Source organism: Phascolarctos cinereus, unplaced genomic scaffold, assembly GCF_003287225.1.
Source record: "Phascolarctos cinereus isolate Bilbo 61053 unplaced genomic scaffold, phaCin_HiC Scaffold_9;HRSCAF=440, whole genome shotgun sequence".
Classification (NCBI taxonomy): domain Eukaryota; kingdom Metazoa; phylum Chordata; class Mammalia; order Diprotodontia; family Phascolarctidae; genus Phascolarctos; species Phascolarctos cinereus.
In genome coordinates this window covers 240515845-240541938 of record NW_027556402.1, presented here as the reverse complement: position 1 = coordinate 240541938, position 26094 = coordinate 240515845, and the positions used below count along the sequence as shown (strand labels likewise).

At 43.0% G+C, this 26094-nt stretch overlaps 1 long non-coding RNA gene across 1 annotated transcript; it reads right to left on the bottom strand.

The window, feature by feature from the left end:
• LOC144455343 (uncharacterized) lies at nucleotides 1-22573 on the bottom strand. The gene is made up of 3 exons (XR_013484058.1): nucleotides 22307-22573; nucleotides 16369-16498; nucleotides 1-440 (listed from the first exon to the last, which is right to left on the bottom strand). It is a non-coding gene; the product is annotated as an uncharacterized LOC144455343 (long non-coding RNA).
• Nucleotides 22574-26094: the final 3521 nt, after the last annotated feature.

Genomic DNA, 26094 nt, shown 5'->3' with positions numbered 1-26094 from the left:
TACATCACAAACCAGAAGCCTTAGGTCACTAAGTGAGAGAGATCTCTTTGTCTAACAAGCTGTCATCTCTCTCTTGGACAAAGGAGGGGTATTGGCAATTTTGCCTAGGTCTCCCAGCCCAATGTACAGCTGTCTAATAAGCTTTAAGGATGGGCTGAGTTCCAGATGGCAGGTAAGACAGTTTATTCATTTGGGTTTAACTCAAGCTAGTACTTCCCACACAGATACCAAGACTCAATCTGAAAGCTGGATAGCCTACGGAAGCCACTAACTGGTGCCAATGGAGGTGGAATGTGGGACAGGCATGAGAGGAAGGGAAAAGATTGAAATGAGGGTGAGCTGCGGCATTACAGAGAGTGCGAGTCAAAGGATAAACTTTTCCTGGGGGTGGGAGGGCTGGTTTGAAAACTCATCTGGTCTCCTCTTGGTCCTTGGTGTTCCTATAACAGGCAAGAATGAAAGGGACAAGGGGTCAGCAATCCACACAACTGGGGTACACACATTTTGTCATTCATAGCTCCTTGGAAACTGTGGCTTTAATTACTCCCCTCCAGAAATCAGGGAGTTGATCACAGGTCTTTCTAGTATCACTCCACAAACATTTGGGCTGGGTAAGAAATAGGTTTAATGGTAGGCAGTCCTTCCTGGTGGGTGGCCAAGTACCAAGTCACACCAAAATGATAGGTCTGAGATGGCTGCCTATTCAGAAGTCAGACTTTTGGAAAAGCAGGTTCCTCAGAACTAATATTTAGGTTTTTGCCTGGACCTGTAACTTCATGAGTGTTAGGAACTACCAGGGAGGAGAACCCCTTCAACAATGAAAAGCAACACATGCTTTGCAATTTATAGTCTTAAGAGAGTTGCTTAGAGTATTGAAAAGATAAATGAATTGTGCCGTCACATAGCCAGTGTGGGCCAAGGCAGAGTTTGAACCCAAACCTTCCTGACTTTGAGGCTGCCTCTCATCCATCAGTATACTCTCTGGAGCTAACCTGTTAATCTAGAAATAACAGCTTCACTTAGGAGCAGCTAAGAAAAGGGACTCAGCTCATGGACAATTGTTCTACTGGAGCCATTCTTTGGAGAGGCATTTAATGGGACAGCATGTTGTATCAGATACACAGCTGGTCTCAGAGTCAAGAAGACCTTGGACTCAAGACTCAGCTCTATCACATACTGGATTTGGGACTTGGGATTTAACCTCTCAATGCCTCAAGTAACTATCTAAGACTATAGAAGGTACAGGTGACCCTCAGTATTAGTAGAGTTTCCTTACCATTAGTGCCAATGAAATCACAGGTCCAACAAAAGATGTCTACCCAACAAAGGGAAAAAGGAAAATAAGCAGTGGTTAAAAGTAGGAAGTGGAGGCTAAGCTAGCTGAGTTTTACTCTAGCTTCTAAAACTCCTCCACTGGACACCTTTAGGCAAACAGGCAAGGTTGGTATGATAATGAACCAAAGAAGGAATGTACCATATTACTTACCCGTGTCTTGTAGCTGTCCATTGGGCTAATTAACAAGGGCTTTGACATTCTCCCTTGCTTAAATAGTTACCCTGTGGAGTAGAATAAACTAATGTCTTGGAAGGATCGTCTGGCTTGATTCACCACTAGAATATCCACTGGGGTGAGTCCATCATGCGCAAAGGAAATACTTGCATATTCTCTGATTCGTACTAGTTATGGGCAAATTGAACCAAACACCCTCTTCTCCTTATCTATAGGGTAACCCTAAAAACAAGGAAGCTCCCAGTTTTGGAGGCTCTGTATAGGAGGTAACAGGAAATACCCTCAACTAGCCTACGCCTCATTTCAAACCACCAAAGCAGAGCATGAAGCATGGATAATTTTTCTCTCTCTAGAATTCAAGCTGGGAGTTGTATTAATCAGCTCTGTCACTAAACTCCAATGAAGACTCCTAGCTAGTCACTCAACCATTCTGATTTGCTACCTGTAAAATGGGTTCTGACCTCCTTCACAGGGTAAAATAAGAAAACACTTGTGAAAGACAGTAAAGGTAAGCTCTGTGAGAGCAGGGGCTGTTTTTACTTTTGCCTACGTATCCCCACCACCTAGTGGGTGCTTAATAAGTGTTTTCTAAATCACTGAAAGTTGAAGAAAAAGAGAGAAGCTCTATGCCCATATAATGTGGCAATTTTTCTCTTATTTATTACTTCTCGTGGACATCACATCTGTCCCAAACTGGCATATGGATGGTTCTTTGCCCTTTGGTCAATCATTGCTGAATTCCAAAGAGAAAATAAGACCCCAAGTCCTCTGCTATACTAGGTAGGAAAATCCCCTGGGCTTCAATGAAGCCAGCCCCACTCCATGGCCAATCCTTCTTTCCCCCCCAGGTTGTCCTGGAGGTCTTCACAGGGGATTGCGGGAGGTTTCTTCTCTCTGAAGATGCTAGCCATAAGGGGAAGTGATGGCAACTGTGCCTGAGCTGAAGAGAAGCTGGGGCATTAAGAGCTTGCCCACATCTCACTAGCTCCATTTACACTGGCCCCTGAAGAGAAACCAACATTAACAACAAAAAGGGTCAGAATTCTGATAAGCAATAGGATGAGGCCATGTCACTCAGTGCGTAGAGGTCTGTCCTATGTATCAGAAGGATCCAAGCTCTAGATATGTCTTTGACACCTATTTATTGGCTGTAATCATGGAAAGACACTTCAACGAAGTCACTTCACTTCTCAATATCATGGGCATCTTTTGAATTTTGAGTTATATGGGTAGGAGCTTCATCAACCAGATTTCTCTACTTTGATAAAACTACAGGTCTGGACTTGACACTAAATGAAATTATCCTTGAGGTCTACTCAATTCCATTAATAAGTCTTCTTTGCAACTGTTGTAAGAGAAACAATATGCAAAAAGGATCTTCCAACCAAAGTCCTGAGCAAAGGGGTGAAACTCACAGCAAAACTCCAGAGTACATGCAGCCTGAACCAGATTAAAATGTAATTGGGGAATGTTTAACAAAATAAGTAAAAATACAATACAACAAAGATAATGTTAATTTGTGGTTTTCAAAATCAATGTTTGACCTGCAGGGATCATTTCTATTTGAGTCTGACACTGCTAGTCCCAAGGGTGGAGGGCAGAAGACCAGATTGATGGGAAATGTAGGGACCATCTTCTGCAGGAAAAACTAATTTGGAATTTCTATCAAAAGCCAGTAGAGGGAGCCCCAGAGCAAAATTGCTTTTCCTTAGCCCTCGCTCACTGCCTTTTCCTCCCCAATGGCTATATCTATATAGAAGTCATAGCCACGAAAGACTTTTGTATGATGGTTTAAGCCAAGCATGCCTTTAGCTCCTGCTTTCCAGGGAACATGGGCTGGATCCTTCCTGGGCAGAACTGGGGTCCCTTGAGGATGTCCAACCCTGAGGGTCTTCACTTTCCAATTTGATTTTTTTTTTATTAAAGGGACCATCCCTTGACTCACTTCTTAAAGAGGCCCATTCACCGAATGAGTGTTGCCTCACTCAAAGTGAGAAACTGGAAAGACTCTAACTTAAAAGGGCCAAGGTCTCCCTCTGCATCCTGGATGGTGCCCAGTTGTCATGATCAATATCTGGCAACTGGATCCAGATGGCTCTGGAGGAGAAAGTAAGGCTGGTGACTTTGAACAGCCCTCCATCACTCAAATCAAGGTCAAATACAAGTCATGTCATCATCTCCCTGATGTCACGGTCTTCTTCAAGAATGAAGGACAAACCACCTACCCATAACTTGTAGGAATGATCTGCAAGAGACCAAGGTGGGAGTGTCTGGCTCTTTCTCCTCTATAGTGGGCAGGGTCTATCTTACTGCGGACCTGGCCTTTAGATTTTACACTTAGAAAGCCACAAAGGCTGAAATTCAGCTCTAAGGTGGGCCAGTCTTAGGCCCCATCCAAAGAGGCTAACATTTCTCACCTAAAGGACTTTGGTCCAAGGCCATTTCAGACTCCCAAGGATAATGTCTGGAGGATACCACTGGGGAGCATGCCTCTAAGCAGCAGGGTAAAAGAAACCAGTCATCCCTGCTTTCAGGAGCCTTTAAAAACACATTTCTGGAAAAACAAGATGACAGACGAGGAATTCCTCTCAGAGACAGAGCTAAAATGGCCACCTGTGAGATTCTGGGAAGATGGCAGAGTAGATCAGAAAACTTTTGGCTCTCCAACTTTCCTCCACCAAAAAAGACAGCACATCGCCTCAGGAGGAAGGTAGAACAGCAGACATAAACAAAAGTCAGGGTAAAGCAATTCTCCTAAGAATCCAGATTTAGTCAAAGGGCCACACTTGAGGACCTAGGGGGCCACATATGGCCTCGAGGCTGCAGGTCCTAAGACAACTTGAGAAGACCTGAAGGAAAGACCCAACCTCTGAATGACGTGCAAACACCTCTAGGCTGATTCTGATGAATCAACAGCCTTGGGGGCAGCTGGGGTTGGGAAGTGGCCTTAGTCTTATAAACTTTCATCTCACAGATAGTGTTGGGGTCTGACCGCTAAGCAGGAGAGGACTGACGGACTTTCCACTGTTGAGGGACCAACCAGGTGTCCTGGGCTGGGCTACTGCTGTGGGGGAGAAGAAGCTAGCACACACCTGGTGAGTGCAGTAAACAGATGGGTGGGGACCTTGCTGGTTGTGGGCACTTGCAGGGGAGCAGAGCCCCTGGTTTCAGTTCCAAGGCATAGAGGACAGCTGTAGTTTGCAGCCACTTGAGTGAGCACAGGGAGCAAGATCATTTGCCAGACAGCATGGCTTAGGAATGGAAAGGAGAGTCCAAGGTTGAGCCCTGGGACAGACCTCAGAAAATAACAGTAAGAAGGACCTGAGGCTTCTGGCATCATTCCCCGTACCCCCGGACTAGAACTTGATTACACTAATAGTTGCTAAAAACAAAATAAAACAAAAATAAATAAATAAATAAAACAAATGAGCAAAGGAGAAAGAACGCAAGCATAGACAGCTACCATGAGGATAGAGAAGATCTGGGTTCATATTCAGAAGAAGATAATAGAGCTGAAAAAGCCACTTCTTTTTCAATGAGAAACAGCAAATAGTCCCAAGCACAAAAAGAATTCTTGGAAAAACTTAAAAAGGACTTTAAAAATCAAATAAGAGAGATCTAGAAAGCATTAGAAAAAAAATAAGAGAAAATCAAGAAAATTATGAGAAGAAAGTCAACCAACTTGAAATAGAGAATTAAAAACTTAAGAAGGAAAATAATTCCTTGAAAACTAGAATTGGGCAAAGGGAAGCTAAAGATGTTTTAAAATGCCAAGAACTAATAAGACAAAATCAAAAGGATGAAAAAAAGGAGAAAATGTGAAATATCTCATCAGAAAAAATAATGGAGCTGGAGAACAAATTGAGGAGAAATAATATAAAAATAGTTAGATTACCTGAAAATTATGATAAAAAAAAGAATATTGATATAATATTACAAGAAATGATCAAGGAAAATTGCCCTGAAGTTCTAGAACAAGAAGGCAAAGCAGAAATGGAAAAAAAAAATCCACTGATCACCACCAGAAAGAGATCCCAAGAAGAAAACTTACAGGAATATCATAGCCAAGTTTCAAAGCTACCTGGTTAAGGAAAAAATATTGGAAGCAACAAGAAAAAACAATTTAAATATCATGGAACTACAATAAGGATTACACAAGACCTAGCAACTACTAGGTTGAAGGACCATAGGTCCTTCTATACTATATTTCAGAGTGCAAAAGAGCTGGGGGTTACAACCAAGGTTAACTCACCAGCAAAGTTAAGTATAATCCTAAATGGAAAAAAGTGGACATTTAACTAATTGAAAGACTTTCAGATATTTGTGACAAAAACAGGTAGGTTAAGAAATAGGAGAGCAATAGGAGTGAGGAGCAATAGGGTAAATAGGGTGAGAAGGATAGTGAGGAAAAATGGGAAAGAGGAAAACACACAACAATTAATTATAGCTTAGAATGTGAATGGGATGAATTTACCCATAAAACAGAGGTAGATAGCAGCCTAAAAATTTGAATTCAACAACATGTTGCTTTCAGGAAACACGATAAAAATGAGAGATACACATAAAAATAAAATAAAGGGCAGGAGCAGAATTTGTTATATGAAAAAAAAAGCAGAGGTAGTAAGCATGATCTCAGACAAAGTTAAAGCTAAAATAGATTTAATCAAAAGAGAAAAATAGGGAAACTACATTGTGTCAGCAATATTATTCAATATTGTTTTAGACCATTTAAAATAGCTAAACAAAGGTAAAAAATACCTGAGAGTTGCCTGCCAAAACAGACACAGGAATTCTATAAACATAAAAATAAAACACTTTTTATACAAATAAAGTCAGACCTAAATAATTGAAGTAATATTTATTGTTCATGGGCAGGTAAAGCTAATATACTAGAAAATGACAATTTTACCTAACAAATCCATTTATTTAATGCCACCTCAATTAAATTACTAAAAAATTATGTTACTGACTAGGCATAGACCCAAATCTCACACTATACACCAAAATAAAGTCAAAATGGGTTCATGACTTAGATACAAAGGCTGATACCTTAAGTAAACTGGGAGAACAAGGAATAGTTTACCTATCAGATCTATGGAGAACAGAAGAATTCATGACCAAACAGGAGATAGAAAACATTATGAAAAGCAAAATGGATAATTTTGATTACATTAAATTGAAAAGTTTTTGTACACACAAAGCCAATGCAACTAAGATTAGAAGGAAGGTAGAAAATTGGGAAAGAATTTTTACAACCAGTCTCTCTGATAAAGGCCTCATTTCTAAAATATATAGAGAATTAAGACAAATTTATAAGAACACAAGCCATTCCCCAATTGATAAATGGTCAAAGGATATGAACAGACAGTTCTCAGATGAAGACATTAAAGCCATCTATAGTCACGTGAAAAAATGCTCTAAATCACTATTGATTAGAGAAATGCAAATCAAAACAACTCTGAGGTACCACATCACACCTATCAGATTAGCCAACATGACAAAACAGGAAAATAATATATGTTGGAGAAGATGTGGAAAAATTGGAACATTAATACATTGTTGAAATGATCCGACCATTTTGGAGAACAATTTGGAACTATGCCCAAAGGGCTACAAAAATGTGCATACCCTTTGATCCAGCAATAGCACTTCTAGGGCTATATCCCAAAGAGATCAAACAAATGGGGAAAGGACCCACATGTATAAAAATATTCATAGCAGCTCTTTTTGTGGTGGAAAGAATTGGAAATTGAGAGGATGCTCATCAATTGGGGAATGGTTGAGCAAGTCGTGGTATATGAATGTAATGGAATACTATTGTGCTATAAGAAATGATGAACAGGCTGACTTCAGAAAAACCTGGAAAGACTTATGTGGTCTGATGCTGAGTGAAGTGAGCAGAACCAAGAGGACTTTGTACACAATAACAGCCACATTATGCAATGACTAATATTGTTAAACTGAACCCTTCTCAGCATTACAAGGATCTAAGACATCTCCAGAGGCCTCGGGATGGAAAAAGCTGTCCACATCCAAAGAAAGAACTATGAAAATTGAATCACTATCACCTATTTTTACCTTCTGTTGAGTTTTGTTTCATCTTTTTGATGGTTCCTCCTATTGGTTTTAATTTTTACTTACAACTTCACTAATGTGAAAATATGTTTAATAGGAATGTAAATGTAAAGCTTATATCAGACTGTGCGCCATCTTGGGGAGGGTGGGGGTGAGGAAGGGGGAGAAAAATTTTCAACTCAAAAGCATATGGAAGTGATTGTTGATAAATCAAAATAAATTAATAAAATTTAAAAAAAGAAAAAAAATTATGTTACTGAGTTAGAAAAAATAATAACAAAATTCATTTGGAAGAACAAAAGGTCAGGAACTTCAAAGAAAACAGGGTAAAAAAAAATATAAAGGAAGCAGATTCAGCAGTATCAGACCATAAACTATATTATAAGTTGAGAGTATTATTAAAGTGTAAAATCGATAATTTTGATTACTTTAAATTAAAATTTTCTTGTATAAATAAAACCTATGCAACCATGAACAGAAGGGATGCAGAAAATTGAGGGAAAACTTCTATAGACAATCTCTCAGACAGGATGTGATTGGGTTGGAGTATTACTGTGGTGCAGGAAATAACAAGCTGGCTGATTTAGAAAAACATGGAAAGACTTGGACTTATGAAGGAAAATGCTATCCACCAAGACGTATATGAACTGTTGCTGAGTGAAGTGAGCAGAATCAGGAGAGCACTGTACACATCGCACAACACTGCAATGATCAGCTATGACAGACCTAGCTCTTCTCAGCAATACAATGATCCAAGACAATTCCAAAAGACTTGTGATGGAAAATGCTAACCACCTCCAGAGAAAGAACTCTGGAGTCTGAATGCAGATGGAAACATACTATTTTCACTTTTTTTGTTTTTTTCCCTTTCTTGTGGTTTCCCCCTTTTGCTATGATTCTTCTTTCTCAACATGACTAATTAGGAAATATGTTTAACATGATTTTATACTTATAACCTATATCAGATTGCTTACTGTCTTGGGGGCGGGAGGGGGGGGAAGGAAGAAAAGAGAAAAGTTTGGAATTCAAAATCTCATGAAAATGAATGTTTAAAGTTATCTTTACATGTAATTGGAAAAAAGTAAAATACTATTGAGTGGGGGAAAAAAGAAAATGCTATCCACCTTCAGAGCAACAGATGACAGGTGGAAATAAACATAGTATGTTCTTACATATATGTGTATGTTTATAAATATCTGTGTATATGTATGTATATCTGAGCTTAACTGTAGCCTTTTTTAGGGTGGGGTAGGAGGAGGGAGGGAAAGAAGCAAAAAGTGCACAGCAGAGAACAAAAGAAAAGCTCCAAGGAAGCAAAGAAAATCTGGGCAGCTTTAAAAACAATGTGTAGTATTAAATACATAGGGTAGGCTTTCTTGAAATGGAAATTTATTATTTTATATTGAATCTTTTCTTATGTTCTGCTGTGTACATGGCAATTTTTTTCTTCTCTCATTTTATATTTAAGTTTCAAATTAAAAAAAAATTTACCAAAAAAATGGCCCCTTTTAGGCAGACAAATCAAGAACCAATGGGATCAGGGTCACATTGTCCTCCTGGGGCACCCCTCCATGCCTTTTCTTTTTGATCTAATAGCTCAGTGTGAGGGCCACTCTTAACCAATCAATCAAGGTGCAGCTCCTCCTCCATTAAAAAAAAAAACTAACCTCCATCCTTTCCCCAACCCGGTTCACATCTGATATTGTAACAATGATATGTCATACCCTGGGAGCCTTAGGAGCCAGGATCAGAGAAACACCTTTTCAATTGTTTTCACATTTTGTATCTGTGCTCACAATCTGATTGTCATCATCATCATCATCATCATCATCATCCCTGGCCGTCTCCATGCTACCTACCATGCTCCTGTGCTCTAGCACATTACTCTGACCCTGGACTTGTGACTGGTGAACATTGACCATAAGTAGTTTGGACAAAGAGCCACCATGCTACTCCCTGGTCATCTTTGTGCCATGTACCCAACATGTACCCTCCCTGCTCATGACTTTCCTCTTTCCTACGTTAGCTCTGAGGACCATAATCAAATCAACACTACCAAAATAATCCTTCCTGGCCATCACTCCCCTCTGTGTTTTCTTCCTTTATTAGAATATAAGATCCTTGAGAGCAAAAGTGTCTTTCTTGCCTGTATTTGTGTTTCCAGCTCTTAATATAGTGCCTGGTACACAGTAAAGACTTAATACTTTCTCATTCTCTTTCATCTATGCCATTTTCTAGATAATGAATAATTATCATCTATGTTTAAAGTACAGGCTGGTCTCCTGCCTGGAAGAGATGGCAAAGAGCTATCTCTTCATTCTCCAAATTATCAGGGATGATAAAGTCTTCCCTTAAAGATGGAAGGGCTTCAGCAAGAAAACCAAGAAGAAATAAGATCTGAATTGGAAGAGTAAGGTCCTTACATGTATCAGGAATTTGGAGAGTAGAAAAAAAAGTGACCTAGAGGAGAAGGAAAGGAAGATCAGCAACAGTTGTAAAACTCAGAATAGGTAGCTGGGAACCTCTGAGGATGGACCAGAAGCTTAAACTCCAAGGCACTCTGATGATATCGATCCACAGGTGCTCTTAAGGTAGAGCTCATCTAGTATGGGTCAGGGGGAGGAAAGACAAGTTGGTGACTCCTTGCTGAGGGGGTAGATATTTGTCAACCTGATAACAACAGAAAGATTTACTGTCTTCCTGGGGCAAGTAATCAAAACCTTCCTAAAACCTGTCAAACCAGGTGATTATTGACAACTTCTGATCTTGGTCACTCATGTGGGTAAAAATGATACTATAAAAAGAATATGGAAAGTACCACTAAAGATTATGAAATATTGGGCAAGAATTTGAAGGCTGGTAGTGGTGGTTGTAGTTGGCTGTTAATGTTGATGGTGGTGGTGGCGGTGGTGGTGGTGTGTGTGGGGGTGGGTGTGATTACTTCTACGCACTGAAGGCAAGGATCTCTTGCTTGAGGATGGGCTTTGGTGTTCTGGACAATGGCTGAAAAGATTGGAAGGACAAGCTCCTGATTGGGAATGGAGTGCGTTTTAAAAGGGCCAGATTTGCCTATATGGGGGAAAGGGGAGATTGGATTTTGATGGGAGTGGATTTGCCTGATCAATACGATGAGCGTGTAGAAAGTGAGCTTTATTTGGAACCATAGATGGTCTATACTCTTCTACATTAGAGAATGTGGAAGTGCTGGTTTGCTTTGGTTGGAACCCTCCCCCCTTACACACACACACACATACACACAAGATATCTCCTAGGGGGCAGGGTTTTAGTAACTGAGGCTACCTTCAAGATGACTTGATTGAACCAAACTCTTAAGAGGACAGATATTTGCTTAAGATCCAACTTCTTCATCAAGATTTTGGGGTTTCTTTTCCCTTCTGCACAGAGGGTGAGAAAGGGGATTTCTCTTCCTCCACACCTCAGTAACAGTTAATGACTTCCTTGCTGTAGGAGGGCAGATACACTCACCTGGAGTTCATAGACAAGATCGTTCCTGAACCTCTGCTTTATAGTTTGAAGAAGGGTATTTTCTAAGCGACGTGAACCCAGAATCTAGCCTTCTAACCAGAAAAGGTTGATTTCTCAGGCAGCACCGGCCTTGAAAGTTGTCTTGGAAGTAACCCCCAGTCTTGCGAATTGAGAAATCTGGTTTTCTAGTCGGAGGAATCTCCTGAGCAGTGTGCCTCTTAGAGAGAGGGGAGGAAAGTTCACAGGGGCCTGGAGGCTGCAGAAGCGGCCAAGCTTCCCTTATTCCCTAAAATCAGGACAGCAGGAAGCAAAGTACTCCGCCTTTTTGTTGTGGTTCTTGGCGGTGTTGAGCCGCATCCGACTCTTTGTGACCCCATTTGGGGTTTTCTTGGCAAAGATGCTGGAGTGGTTGATCATTTCCTTCTCCAGAGGACTAGGGTTCAAAGACTCTTGTCCTCACTACCTCTGGGACCTTAGGTCTGCCTCAGTTTTCTCATTTGTAAAGACAAGAGGGTTAGAGTAGCTGACTTCTGACATCTCTTCTAATTCTAAAGCCAGGGAGTTTAAGGAGCAACTCATCCAATCACTTAATTTTACAAAGGGGCAGACTGAGGTCCAGCGAGGTTTAGCGACACAGCCAGAGGTCACACAGTTAAGTAATAGGTAGCATGGCCAAGACTCACCCCTAGGTCTTTTGACTCCCAACCTTTTTCTTGCAGTGTGGAGATCTCTGATAGCTGGCAGAGGGCATTCTGCCGTGTGACTGTGTTTGCTTCTCTAGGAAGTGCACTTTTGGTGGGAGTGTTTTTTCAGAGGCCACGCAAATTTGGGCAGTGGGACTCCCGCCGCTCCCTTGTTAAAGAGTAGCCAGTTACCCTGCATCCAGAACAGCTGGTGTTTCTTTTGGGTCCATTTTAATCACAGCTCCACTAGGGAAAAGTAATCTGTCTTTCAGGCAAACAAAATAGGCATTAAGGAGTGAGCAGGCCCCCTTCTACCTCTCACTGTTGGCATCTAAAGGGTAACTGACTGGCACACACACTCACACAATGAATTTTTATACCACTGGGAGAATAGCTTTTGATACATATGAAAGAGCTGGGCTAGATGGCTGGAATTTGGGTTTGTAGCTCAAGGCCAGATTTCTCTGTGCCCTGGGAGGACAGGGTGCACTATGGGGACCTTCTTCATGTGAGATCCATTCACAGTTACCTTTCATCCCTGGATGTGAGGAGAGAGAATGGACTTTCTCAGTGACTTCCCCTTCATCCCTCGTTTCTACTAACTTGGCTAAGCTCTATTCATCGTGTAACAGTCAATAAGTTGATGTCATCACCTTTAACAAAAGGATGTAGTGGTGGAAAGGCTGATGGATCTGAAATCAGAGGAACTCAGTTTGAATTCCAGGTGTACCTTGGTGTACCTGGATGACACTGGCCAATCACTTTCTGGGACTCACTTTCATAGGATCATAAATTCAGGGCTGGAAGAAACCTTAGGAGTTGTCATGTTTGATGCCCTCATTTTACAGATAAGGAGACTAAAGCACAGAAAGTTTAAGTAATTTGCCTAGGGTCACATAATGAGTAAGTACCTGAGGCAGGATTTGAACCCAAGATTTCCTGACTCCAAGTTCAGTGCCCTATTTACTATGTCACGCTGCCCTATTTACTATGTCATGCTGCCTCTCATCTATAAGACAAAGTGATTGGAATATATGACATCTATAATCCCTTTTAACTCTCAATAGATGACCCCACATATGGCAGAAAGGGCTGAATCCAAAGTCATGAGGACATCTCTGGGTAAGCATGTGCACAATCCTTATTCTTTGGTACCTCCTTTCTGGATGCAAAAGTGGATGTAAGTACCTATGAAGAGAGGGAAGAATATATAAAGAAAACCCAAAGTCTGGGGAGAAGGTTTTCCCCCCAAAGTTCTAAAGACCCCTTGTGTGGCCCGGGTCCACTTTAGCTACTCCTGGCCCCTGTTGTGCCTTTCTAGAAGGAAGCAATAAGGTAAGTTTAGGAAGGCAAATTTAAAGAGAGAAAATGAGGAGGTTTTCGCCTGATTTATAGATATGTTGTGCAACAGAACAGGATTTTAGAGACCCTAGATGCCAATAGCATGTCAGAAAGGCAAGAGAATCATTTTCAAGCCTCAGGACCTCTCTTCCTACTTCAGGGTATACTGGAAAGAACATTGATTCTAGAAATAGAAGACCTGACTCTGACCGTGGATTACTATCTGGGTGACCTTGGGCAAGTCACTTGAACATCTGTGGCCTCCTTGGCCATATATAAAGTGAGGAGTTGGAGTATTGGGCCTCTGACGTACCTTCCAGCTCTCTCTCTATGATGTTATCATCCTAAATGGCCTTTCTTTAGATACAGGCACTGAAATAAATGATCTAATTCAGAGAATATTCTGATATTATTGTCTGGTATTTCAACAATTTAAGAAAATACATAGGTTGAGCTTGGTTCAAAATGCTTCACTCTTTTAAAAAGAAATAAAATGGTTCTTCTGATTTTTAATTTTTCCAAAATTAATAAAGATAGAGATTGGATTTATGATTTCATTAGTACAGGGAATTCCCTAGATCAGGTGTTCCTAACTTGGGGTCCATTAATTTGGTTTTTAAAAAAAAAAATTTGAGAACTGTATTTCAACATATTTGCTTCTTTGTAATCCTGTGTGTTTTATTTAATGTGTTTAAAAACATGCCTCTGATTTATAGGGATTTATACCACAAAGTAGGTGAAGTACCCCTGCTCTAGATAAAGAAACTCAACCTACCAATACAGGTTGTCATTGGTAGATGCAGCTTTCAGTTATACCTTATAGGTGGCACCATAGTGCATACAGCACTGGGCCTGAAGTCATGAAGACTCAACTTCCTAAGTTCAAATCTGGCTTCACACATTTACTAGCTGTGGGATCCCAGCCAAGTCCCTTAACCCCATTTGCCTCAATTTCCTCATCTGTAAAATGAGCTGGAGAAGGAAATGGCAAACCACTCTAATATCTTTGCCAAGAAAACTCCAAGTGGGGTCATGGAGAGTTGGACGTGACTAAAGAACAATAATAGTCTTAAAGTCTCTTTGACTCATAGTTTCAGAAGTTGCCTGAGGGTAAGTGACTTGTATAGGGTCACATAGTCAGTATGTGTCAGAGAAAGGACTTGAACTCAGGTCATCTCAGTTCTGAGAACAGCAATGTATCCACTACACTTTGATGTCTACTTTCTAAAATGACTATTTGGGTAAAATCTGGAGCTCAGGAAGTCAGTAGTACTCTCTGCCCTGATTTTGGATTGATGGTTCAATTAAGTCCCTGGGAGGAATGGACTTATCCCTTGGCCAATGCTTAATCCTCTCCATCTGTTCATATGGTCTTCCTGTCTGGATTCTCCCAGAGGTAAAAACTGCAAGGAAATGATTCTTGTTGACCTCAAACTTCTTCTGAGGAGGAATAAGCTCTTGAGTGGCATCCAAAGAAGTGGAATATGGGGGATGGAGATTCTGCTCAAAAACAAGAGCTGACAAATCTCCCCATGGTTAAGATCTCCATCAATGGTGAGGTTCCTGAACTATTTGGGTCTCCCAAGAAGGTGAGAAATCATATTGTCATGGGTCTGAACTGAAACACAAACAGGATGATAGCTGCCAGAGGATCCTAAAAGCCGGCTGCTCAAAGACTTTGGCAAGCCCTATCAGTATTGCAGCACTAGAGAGTGATGCCATGTCACTTACATAGGGTCTTTCATCCAAAGATCCCGGGACTACGTCCATCACAGGAGTTGGGTCTATCAATCTTGCTCTAGTATCTCTAGAATTGCATCAAGTGCTCATGGGCAATGATAGCACTTATTGAATTATCCCTTCCCTTCTAAGCATTAGACCAATAATCAGGCCAGTCTGTAGACTGGTAAAACCAAGACCTAGAATAAGATAAAAGAGGGCAGCTAGGTGGCGCCATAGTGCTTAGAGTCCTGGGCTTGGAGTCAGGAAGACTTATCTTTCTGAATTCAAATCTGGCCTCAACCACTTACTGACCCTGAGCCAGTCACTTAACCCTGTTTGCCTCAGTTTCCTTATATGTAAAATGAGCTGAAGAAGGAAATGACAAACGACTCTAATATCTCTGCCAAGAAAACCCCAAATGGGGTCACCAAGAGTCAGATATGACTGAATAACAACAGAAGGTAGAAGAGACTAATGATAAACAACTCATTTCCCAATTTTAATGAGGGCCACACATATAAAAATATTTTCAGTGGCTCTTTTTGTGGTGGTAAAATAACTGGAAGCCAAGGGGTGCCCATTAATTGGGGAATAATTGAACAGAATATGGCATATGAATGGGATGGAATACTATTGCACCCTAAAAATGATGAAAAAGATGTTGCAGGGAAACATTTGCTGCGGGGAAGATTTGTATGTCATGACGCAGAGGGAAGTGAGAAGAACCAGGAAAATTATTTACAAGATGCCGACATTATAAAAATAAATAACTCCAAAAGGATTAATAATTCTGATCAATGAACCAGGATTTCAGGGGACCAATGATAAAACACACTCCCTACCTCTTGACTAAGAGGTGATAGACTCAAGGTGTACATTGAGACACATATTTTTTGGATATGGCCAATGTGGGAATCTGTTTTGTTTGACTATGTATATTTGTCACAACGGTTGTGGTTTTTTTTCTTTCTTCTTCATTTGAGAGAAGAGGTAGAAAACAGTTTTTTGTTAATTAAAAAAAAATCAATCTAAAAACATTCAACTAGGATCATCAGGGGTCATGGGGCCAGTGTCCAAAATTCTCTGTTCCCTGTATCCCAAGTGTCATTTGGAGGAGATAGCTTGATTTATTTGTCCATAACGAACCACATGAAGTTGCTTGTCATGCTCTGGAGATTCACAAGCGCACCTGAGCATAACCATACTACTGGATGCGGAAGTCCCTAACACCTCTTGGACAGCAGCCATCATGGCCTGCTGTCTTGAAGCCTTTGGACCACAGTACCCGAAGACTCAGTTGGGCTGTGAGCAGTTGAGTTTCCCAGATATGCCCACTATAGGGGTCGCTCCCCAAGCCTCAGCTGGCTATTTCAGAAGCAAGGTTAAAGACCGGGTCCTCCAGCCTCCTCTCTTCCTGGCCTAGAAGGCATTTATTCCGGTCAAGGGCAAACCCAGGCAGTCAATTCCTTAGAAGATACGACACAGTGAAAAGAGAGCAGGATTTTAAGATGGAGGGACCTAGGTTTACATCTTGGTTCTGCTACTTTTTACCTGTGTAATGTGTAAGTCACTTTCCTTCATTCGTCATCTGTGAAATGAGGGGTGTGGACTTGAAGGTCCCCTCTAGTCCTGAATCCTCTGATCTTTGTGGCTGAGCAAAGCAAAGTACTCAGCCTCTTTCCTGATGGGAGGAGAATCAAATCAATTCAAGAAGCATTTATTAAGTGCCTACTATGTACAAGGGGCTATACCACTGTCCTTAGAATAGCAACCCTTCTGGGCCCAGAGAAGAGGGAACTAAGACATGCAACTAAGAAGGGACTGGAAAAACAGTATAACTACCCTTCAATGTGGCTCTTCCTCTCTTGGCAAGATTCTGAAATCCAATAAATCCAGTGGCATTGGGAAAAACGTTCTCATGTTAGACAGTGAATGGGGTGTTTTCAGCATAGTGCGAAGGGACTACACACGGACCGCCAAAGTTCAGTCTCACTCAGCCAGAAACTGTGTCTCCCCTTTTGGTTAAGAAAGATCCTTGGGAAGCAGTGACAGGGGAGAGAGCAGGGATTCATACATCTGGATGTGTCCTGAGCATGGCAGGTGCTCAATAAATATTGATTGACTGGTCTTTCAGAATAATTACAGAGCTACCATTATTGCGGACCATCACAGCCCATGTGTCTATTTTGTAAAAATGGAGGGCCAGTGAGCTTTCCTCTGTTTCCTGGGTGCCAAGCCATTTCTCAAATGAGTATTCCCAATGGGTTCCAAAGTGGACTGGGATGGATCAGCCCAAATCCATCCTTACTACTGATGAAAAAAATCCTTAAACTATACATACTACCAACGGTAGGACGATGCCTCTTCTACATGGGACAGAAACTTAGAACCGGAAAAGACCTCAGAGGTCATTCTAGTCCAACTCTTTAATTGTAGAGATGAGAAAACTATCCATACATATCCTAAAAGAGTGCTAGGGTTTCCCCCACCATTTTGATTCAATTCTATTTCCTCTCACATCTCTCTTGTGGCCCCTCATCTTTCCTCAAAGACACCAGAAAGAAACAAAAGGGAAAAAACAAGGTTCATCCTGAAAAATAAATTCACTAAGAGAAAAAAGGAGCAGAGAAAGGTGAGGGAAAAGAGATGAAGGGAATGAAAGGTTTTCCCCATCTTTTTTCTTGGGGCAAGCTAAGGATTTAAAGCCATTTTAATCCATGACTTTTGCCATCCATATCATCAACTAAATTCAATGCTCATAGTGCCACCTCCAGGACACTCTCATTCTGGATCTCGAGGGCTACTGGGCAGCTTTAAGTGTGGTAGAAAGGAGAATTTTTGTCTGGTTCTTTATATGATCCTAATGTTGGTACCAAGATGGTAACCCCCATTTGCCCACTGTTTGAAAGACGGCAAAAGTGAAACTGAGAGAATGTAATGGTGTTGGAGCACATAGCTAAGCACGTTGCTGGTCAGGTACACACCGTACCTTGGACTCTATATCTTTCAGGTCTGGGCTCCGTCCTTTGGATTTAATCGGTCCTGAAGAATGGGGCAAAGGTACCCCTTTCCTCTCTTTCTACTCTCTTCCTCTTGCCCTCATCACATCTGTGACATCATCACCAAGGAACAGGTTGGACCATTATTCATCTAGTAGGACTTGAAAGAGAAGAGAGAATGCAAAGGAACAAGATTTGGGGGAGTTGGGAGGAAGGAAGCATTTATTAAGCCCCTACTATGTGACAGGCACTGTGCTAAGTGTTTCACAGATATCTCATCGGGTCCTCACAACAATCTTGGAAGGTATCAGCTTTTATTAATTACCCCCATTTTACAGTTGAGGAAACTGAGGTAAGCAGAGGCCTAAGTGACTTGGCCAGGGTCATGCTACTGCTAAGTGTTTGAGGTTGGATTTGAACTCAGGTCTTTCTGACTCCAGGCCCATCGTTGTATTCCCTGCGCCACCTAGTTGTCTTGGAGTTTGGAGGGTCAGCCCTCTTCCCTGCTTCCATATAAAGATAAATATAGCTGCTTGAGGGAAAAAAACAGCTGTTGACTCCTCAGGCCAGGGTTTTCACTCTGTAAATGTTGGGAGAGCCAGGACCAAGCCCTGGCGATATCCTGCTGTTGGTGGATTCCGTGAGCCAACTGCCTCGTATCCTGGCAGCTAGGGAACGCCACAGTGCACAGAGAGCTGGGCCTAGAGTCAGGAAGACCTGAGTTCAAATCCAGCTTCAGACACTCACTAGCTGTGTCTCCCTGGGCAAGTCACTTACACCTCTGCTTGCCTTAGTATCCTCAACTATAACATTGGGATAATAACAGTACCTAACTCTCAGGATTGTTGTGAGAATCAAATGAGATACCATTTGTAAAGTGCTCAGTGCCTGGCACACGGCAGGTACTAAATAAAGATTTATTTTCCCTAATGCCCCACCCCAACCTCCTATGAAATAAAAAGGGATTCTAGGCTGCCCTACCACAAAGAGACTGAAGAGTATGGCTCTACCACAGGTAATAAGAGTTTGTAAGACTGTAGACTGAGAACTGGCAGAGACCTTGGCAGGCACCTCATCTAAGTCTTCAGTTAAGCTGGCCAAGATGACACAGTACATGTCAAAGCCGTGATTCAAACCCAGATCCTCTGACTCTACTCCTCGAGTTCTACTGTACCACAGATGCATGCTGGGAGCCCAGCTGAACCTTCCATCACTTTCCTCATGAGTGGGACGATTAGCGATCCCTTGTTTTTGTCATGGGACAATCAAAGGGGAAGGAGGCTCGAAGCCCTGAATTGTGTGAGTAAAACCAAGGCAAAGTTAGGCTTGTTGCATGACTAAGGTACCTTCGTTCTGCCCCTAAATTACATGTTATTAGTGCCTGCCATCTATAGCCTTGAAGGAAGACTTGTGTGTGTGTGTGTGTGTCTGTCAGCCCATGTACAGAATCACAGAATGTTAAGAGCTCGATTAAATCTCAGAGATCACCTGGCCCAGCCCCCTCATTTTAGCAGTGAGACTGAGGCATTTTAGTATGTTGAGATTGAGGAATACTGCACAAAGAGCCCATGTCCTCCACAGGCAGCCCAGAAAGCCAGGAAGGTTTCCCACCTCTTCCACTGCACCTCCCACGGTGAACTTATGGCAAGACACGGGCAAGAATCATGTAGGATGCACAGGGGTGGATGGGTTGAGCCACCAGAAGGAACATATGTATGGATGAGGTCAGATCTCTTGGAGTATGAGGATGTGTATGTACACATGTGTGGGATGTGCGTATGTGTGGGTGCTTGCACACATGCCTGTACCCACAGTACCTATTTCTGTGTTTGCATGTCAAATGACAATGAATAAAGGACAGCCCCTGCCATGAGCCTGTAGCAAGGTTTGAGTCCAGTATATGAGGATTCCCAACTTTACTGATGACACCTTCAAAACCAGGTTGAAAAGGATAACAGAGTATACATCTAATTCTCAGCCCTCCCCAAAGTCACAGGAACCTAGTGAGTTTGTTTCTTGGGGGGGGGCAGAGCAGAAGAGGGGAGATAGCTAATGGTAGGTGAGGGTTTGGGTTTTTTTTTTGCTACACCTTTTTGGCTAGAGGGGTTTGCAGGAAACATCAGAATCCAGAAAAATGCAAAGGAGAGAAGGGTCTAGGTAATCATATGGCTCAGATAATCCCCTTATTCTCCTGGTGCCCCTAGTGGAGAACAGAAGCAATTTCCCCTTGGGAGGGGCTGCAGGAATGATGTCATTGCTTTCCAAAGACCCTCAGACTGGTCAAGAGCCTGGAAAAATAGACAGCAAACATGGCAAGAGGCCTGAACAGTCTGAGTCTCTCTTCCCCTTGAGTGAGCCCCCTCATAGAGAGATGATGTCAGACTAGCTCCCTGATTTAACCCCCTGCTGAATAGAGAGATATTGGGAGTCCTCTGCACCAAACCAGGCTTCACACCAGGGAGGCTCACTTCTCAAACTGAGGCCTACCAGTGGAGTGCTCTCCTGGTGGGCCTGAGATAAATGAACTTGGCTTATCAAAGGCAAAGTTCTGGGCCTGCTAGTCTAATCTTCTTGTCCAGCCTTGTGGCCTCCGCCAGTCCTCGGGCCCTCACCCAGGGCCTTCACTTACCTCTCTCATCCTCTGGCTGCTACCTGCTCCTTAGCACTGCTCCATCCCCAAGCTATGCTGAAACTGACCCTGATGTGGCCATAAAAGAGGGTAAAAGAGGCTCCGTGGTTCAGCATCCCCACTGCTTTCCCCCCTTCATCTCATACCCCAACAATCCGGTCTGAAGTCCCCAAAACCTAGAAACCAGTAGGGATCTTGGCTACCAACATCTATCTCCATCCAAAAGAAGCTTCCCTGCTCCCTACTCACCCCCCTGCCCCATTGCAAGCAGACACTCAAATTGTGCCCTCAAATGACTGTTATGCTGTTGGATTACTTCATTTCTCAAGCAGAAACCATGCTTTCCCCCCACCCCCAGATGTAGTTGCTCCTTGGAGTGGTAGTGATTCAGCTTTCCTAGAAGACATTGCAGGGGAGAACCCTGCAGCAAAGCCCGCTGCCCTGTTTCCCTAGATCAAAAAAAAAAAAATCCTCCTCTCAGACACATGGAATTCCCACTGACTTTAGGTCTAAGATAACATTGGGAGCTGGATCCTTCCCACGCATGTTAAAGCTCCCGATGAAAGATTCAAACACTTTAGTTCCTCCCACTCCCTTGTGAGTCTGCTGGATAATTTGAACTCAAGTCTCTGGGGTTAAATGAATGGAAGTTCAAGCTTCCCCTCTTCCCCCCCACCCCTAAATCCCTTTGTGACAAAGTACAACTCCCTTCCCTCCCAACAATAACCTCCCTGGCAGATTTACCAAGCTTGGAAAAACTGTTGAAAGTCTGTTACAACTAATCTTCTCAGGAGAAACACTTGTTGATAACTACCTCTCAATGTGAAGCTGCAGTCAAGATTAGCAGAAGAGACAGGAGATATTTATTCCTAGATCGGTTCTGCTTCCAAGCCCACCCTCACTTTATATTCAACTCTTAGTCTCTGTCTTCTCCCCACTGCCCGCTCCCCCACCCCAGCTTCCCTTCCTTTATCCATATGTCTATTTTAGCTCCAACCTAAAGATGCCAGTGATCAAACTCTAGAGATGCCCAAATTAGAAAGGACTTTGGCACCGAGCCAGCACTCCCTCCCCTTTCCCCTGCCGTCCTTGCAATTTAACCCCCACACCCTTCAGAGAGAGCATCTCTTGTCTTAATGCTGCAAAGTTCGCCAGTCACAAATGCAAGCTGTTTTCCTGTTTAAAAACAGCCATAAGAAATCATGCATAAAGATTTCCCTCTACAGGTGGTTGTAGACTGTAGCAGTTTCTCATTCTGGTGATGGCAGTGGGCTCAATTTTATTTTATCGTTAATTGGTGGGCATTATTTTGGTTACACCCACTAAGGCCCCAGTATTTCCCCCAAATGGTGGGGAAATTATCTGCAAGAAATGCCATGTTTAGGCTCTCTCCCCCAACTAGCCCCTTTACTCTCTTCTCCCCCTCCCAACTTTCCCCACTTTGCTCAGATGCTGCTGACTTTAAGCCTTTTTGGAATTAAATTTTAATGTGCAAGATAATTACAAGTCTGCTGTTATTTGCTGAGTGAGAGCTAATCCAAAATATGGGCAAAGTAAAAAGTGGCCACACTAAAGATTCCCTCTCCTAAGGAGGTAAACTAGTAGGGAGAAAAGGGAACAGGAGCATCTCCTTCCCAGTTTAAGCCACGAGTATGTCTTGTAATTGACATCCCCACTGCAAAAATCAAATACACAGGACACCCAGAACAACCTGTTCCAACAATTTGTAAAATGCACTTGTTTGATGAGAAACACAGTGATCATGGCTAGCCACATAAGTCTACCCCTCCAAACATTTATCAACTGACACCATAAACTTTGCAAAAGCCAAACACAACAGACAGTTCACACTGGAACCTACCTTTGGCAAAAGGCTCCTCACTTTTTTTTTTTGCAAATGTTTTCCCATCCGCAATCCTTACACAGATTTCTAGGGAAATTTGGAAAGACTGGTGAGGGGATGGGAGAGGTGAGTGAAGCGTTTTAAATGCACCACGCAAAACGCTCTGGATTTCACGTAATGTGTCTGCACTCTTCCCGGGAGCAAGGCAAAACAGTTCGTTGTTCAGTGCCAGACTTGGAGGGAGAGAGAGAGAGAGAGAGAGAGAGAGAGAGAGAGAGAGAGAGAGAGAGAAGGAGGGGGAGGGGAAGAGGGAGGGGAAGACAGAGGGAGAGGAGGGGGAGAAGAGATGGAGAAAGAAAGAAAAAGAGGGGAGGGGAGAGGGAGTGAGAGAGAGAGAGAAAGGGAGAGTATGTGTGTGTGAGAGAGGAGGCAGCCCCCTCCCACGCACCCACCCCCACACATCCAGCACCTCCTGAGTAACTGATCAGAACCCAAGAACTCATCACCCACGTTTGAAAACCCCGTTTGGGGACCAAATTGCAATGCACGCATCTCTGGGTCTATTTATAGACAGACCCTAATGATATGCATTGCATTCAGAACGTAAACGTGTGCCTATGTGCGTGTGTGCATAGATTACATACGGTTGCTTTGACAGGTATGATTTTTTTTTTGAACTGCAGTGCGTCTATTATATCTGTTTGGATTCCTCTTGCCCACTTTTTTTTGCCTTTGCATGACATGCATCAATATTCTTGGGGTTCAGGTGGGGAAGGCAGTGGGGGGTCTCTGCCTGCAACACACTCGATTCCCCCCTCCCCTGCAAAGCTGGGATATTTGCAGAGTTGGGGCTGTTTGAAAAGCCTCCAAGCTCTGGCTCTGTGTAGCACACTCGGTTCCAGCAGTTTGTGCTATTGACCTGCATTGACGTCAGTGCGTCATTAGGTCTCCCTTAGAAACACTGACTTTCAAAAATAGTATCAAATTAATTCAGTTGGAGCCTGGTGAAGAAAGGCTACTAGCTAGAATCAGCCATAACCTCCAGAATTTTCAGCCCTAGATCTGTTCTTTTTCTAGGAGCCAAATAGAAATCAGATTGTATGGAAAATACCATTGATGGGATAAAAAAAAAAAAAGACAAAATTAGATCGCAAAACCCAGAACTGCTTCTCTCCCCCCACTCTCCTTCCCCCTTTTCTGATCTAAAAATAACCCCCTGCTTGAGCTGACTGCGGAATCTTTTGTATTCTAGCTTTCTGTTTTTAGCTGTGTGGTCCATGGAATGGTGGTGAACAAGGGACCACATAGAAGAAACTGATCTATCGATAAAAGGCAAAGGATTCATATTAATGAAATAGGAGCACCCTGTTGCTATGGGGGAAGGGAGGTGAAAGAAGAGAAGGGGGCAGGTGAGGTTTATTTTTGCATCCACCATTCATACTCTCCCATTAATTTTTTTCTCAATTCAGTTTTTTAAAGTCATAATTCTCCAACCCACGTGTCTCACGTGTCTTCTGGCCAGCCCGTGCAGCCCCCATTCATACAAACACAATGCACCAGGGCGTTCATAATTTACAGAGACAGTGCATTCATAAACACAAGGGCTGGAATGCTCCTTTCTGCATGTTTATTTGGCAGAAAGGTCACAGCAGCCCACCAAAATGCGATTAAATTTAGTGGGCAGGGGGGCAAGGGGGGGCGAATTAAATCTATAATCTGCTTATTTGTTCCTTGCTGGGCTGGTGTTCCAGTGAGAATCCTCCACTTTCTTCACATACACAGTGTAGTATATACCATTCTGTTTGGCTTTCATTCATTCATTCATGAACACATGCATTCATTCATCAAACATTTCTACATTTCTTAAGCACCTACTATGTGCAACAAACTGGGTTTAGTTGTAAGAGAGTTTGCATTTGGACTAGCTCAAACTACAATCACTGCCCTACACCCACATATACACACAGAATATGAAGGAAATACATATATGTACATTTGATATCTCCCCTATGAATTCATGATACATCAGTATTAGGACTGACCTACAGGAAATTGTTCTGGATGGGTCAAATTTAAGGATCTCAGAGAAACCTTCCAACTCTGACATGCTGTAATTCTGTGAACTGGGAGGGGAGAGGGAAGAAGGGAGAGACTGGGAGAATGGGGTGGGGAGGATTCAGGGTAAAGATCTTATCTCCAAAGGAGACAGGTTAATTTTTGGAGAGCCGTCCCTCTCCTGTGACTAGCCTCTTCTTCCCCCCCAACACTGTCCACTCACCCCAAGTGTGCAGCAGCCTCGCCCCTGGAGGAGTTTCTGAGATGAGAGAAGAGATTAGTGTCTGTAACCCTTTCAGCCTTTGGCCTGGGCTGGGACTGAAAATGAGAAGGCTCATTTGGGTTGTTTTGTGCTAGGATAGGGCTTTGAGGCCATCTTCCCTGGACAAGGGAGGTGGGGAAAGCCGGAGAAAGGGAACAGAGGGCCAGGCATTGATGCATTTTAAGTGGTAGCATCTGATTTTAGATCAAATGAACATTCCCCTCCCCCTCCCTCCTGAAGCAAGGATTTCCACTCCCACATGCCCAATGGGCTCTGAATCTCAGCACTTTCTAACAGAAAAAACCCCTTTACCTTTCATCTCTGGAAATCTAGCTAGAAGAGAGATGGGGGACCTGAAAAGATTTTTCCTAACATGAAAGTTGGGAGTCATGAACAGAATATATTTGTTTCTACATCCCCTGGGGTGGAGGAGGCCGAGGTTGGGGAAATCTCCAGTCGGACCCATTAGGATATTATCATCCATAGCCTCAAGGGGTGGGGGCGGGGGCTGAGGAACAAACAGATGGGCTGGGCACGAGGGCAGGACACTAATGCTGGAGTTTACTTGGGGCTAGTCCCCGATAACTGGAGGAGAGCCCAGGCAGACGACCACATGTTTTCCCACTCTCTCCACCCTCCTCTTCCCTTTTTGAGTGTCCAGGCAAGAGGTGACAGTTGCCAAAATCTTATGCCACCACAGAGGCAGCAAGAAGGCAGATGTTTTGGGGAGATGACCATGCTACCCGAGTCTGTTCACCCCCCATTTAGAACAGATGCTTCCTCAACCCCAGCCCCCAGAAACCTACAGCCAATCATCTAGCCAGCCACCTGCCCATGACTACAAATACATCCACCTTTCATCACAAATGCATTCATTCACAGAAACCTACAAGCCATTCAAACACCTGCAGACAGCTACACCCATTCATGTTTCAGCCTACAACCGTAGGCAGACATACATTCCCCTGCAAAAGTCTGCCGAGTGTACCAAATGGGAACATCTCTTGGAAAGACTGTACTTTACACACACATATACATACACACATGCACACACACTCCCACTCGAAAAGACGCTCCCCCTGTCTGTCCTACCGGTTTCCCTTGGGGCTTTATCTCAGAGCTGTGACGGAACCCCTGAGAGGAAGAGAGGTACCTGGGCCATCTTTGGCTGTCCTATCCCTCCTCAGGCAGTATTTTGCCAGGTGTCCTGCTTGGGATCAAATCAGGAAAGAGCCTCCCAGCCCTGTCATCATTCCAGATGCCTAGGTGGGGTTTTTTGGGGGATGTTGTTTTAATGGCCTGGTTCTCCCGGACCTGGCAGCATCGGGAAGAAGAAAGGGCCATAAAAAGAGGCTACAGCCCCCGCCCAAGACATCACAGATGTTTTTCTTGGCCCTGGCAGATCCTGTCCATTTGGGGAGAGCTTAGGGGAGGTCAGAATGCAAAATGGAGTGAGCTGCTGGGGGCTGAGCTGGAAATAATTCTTACC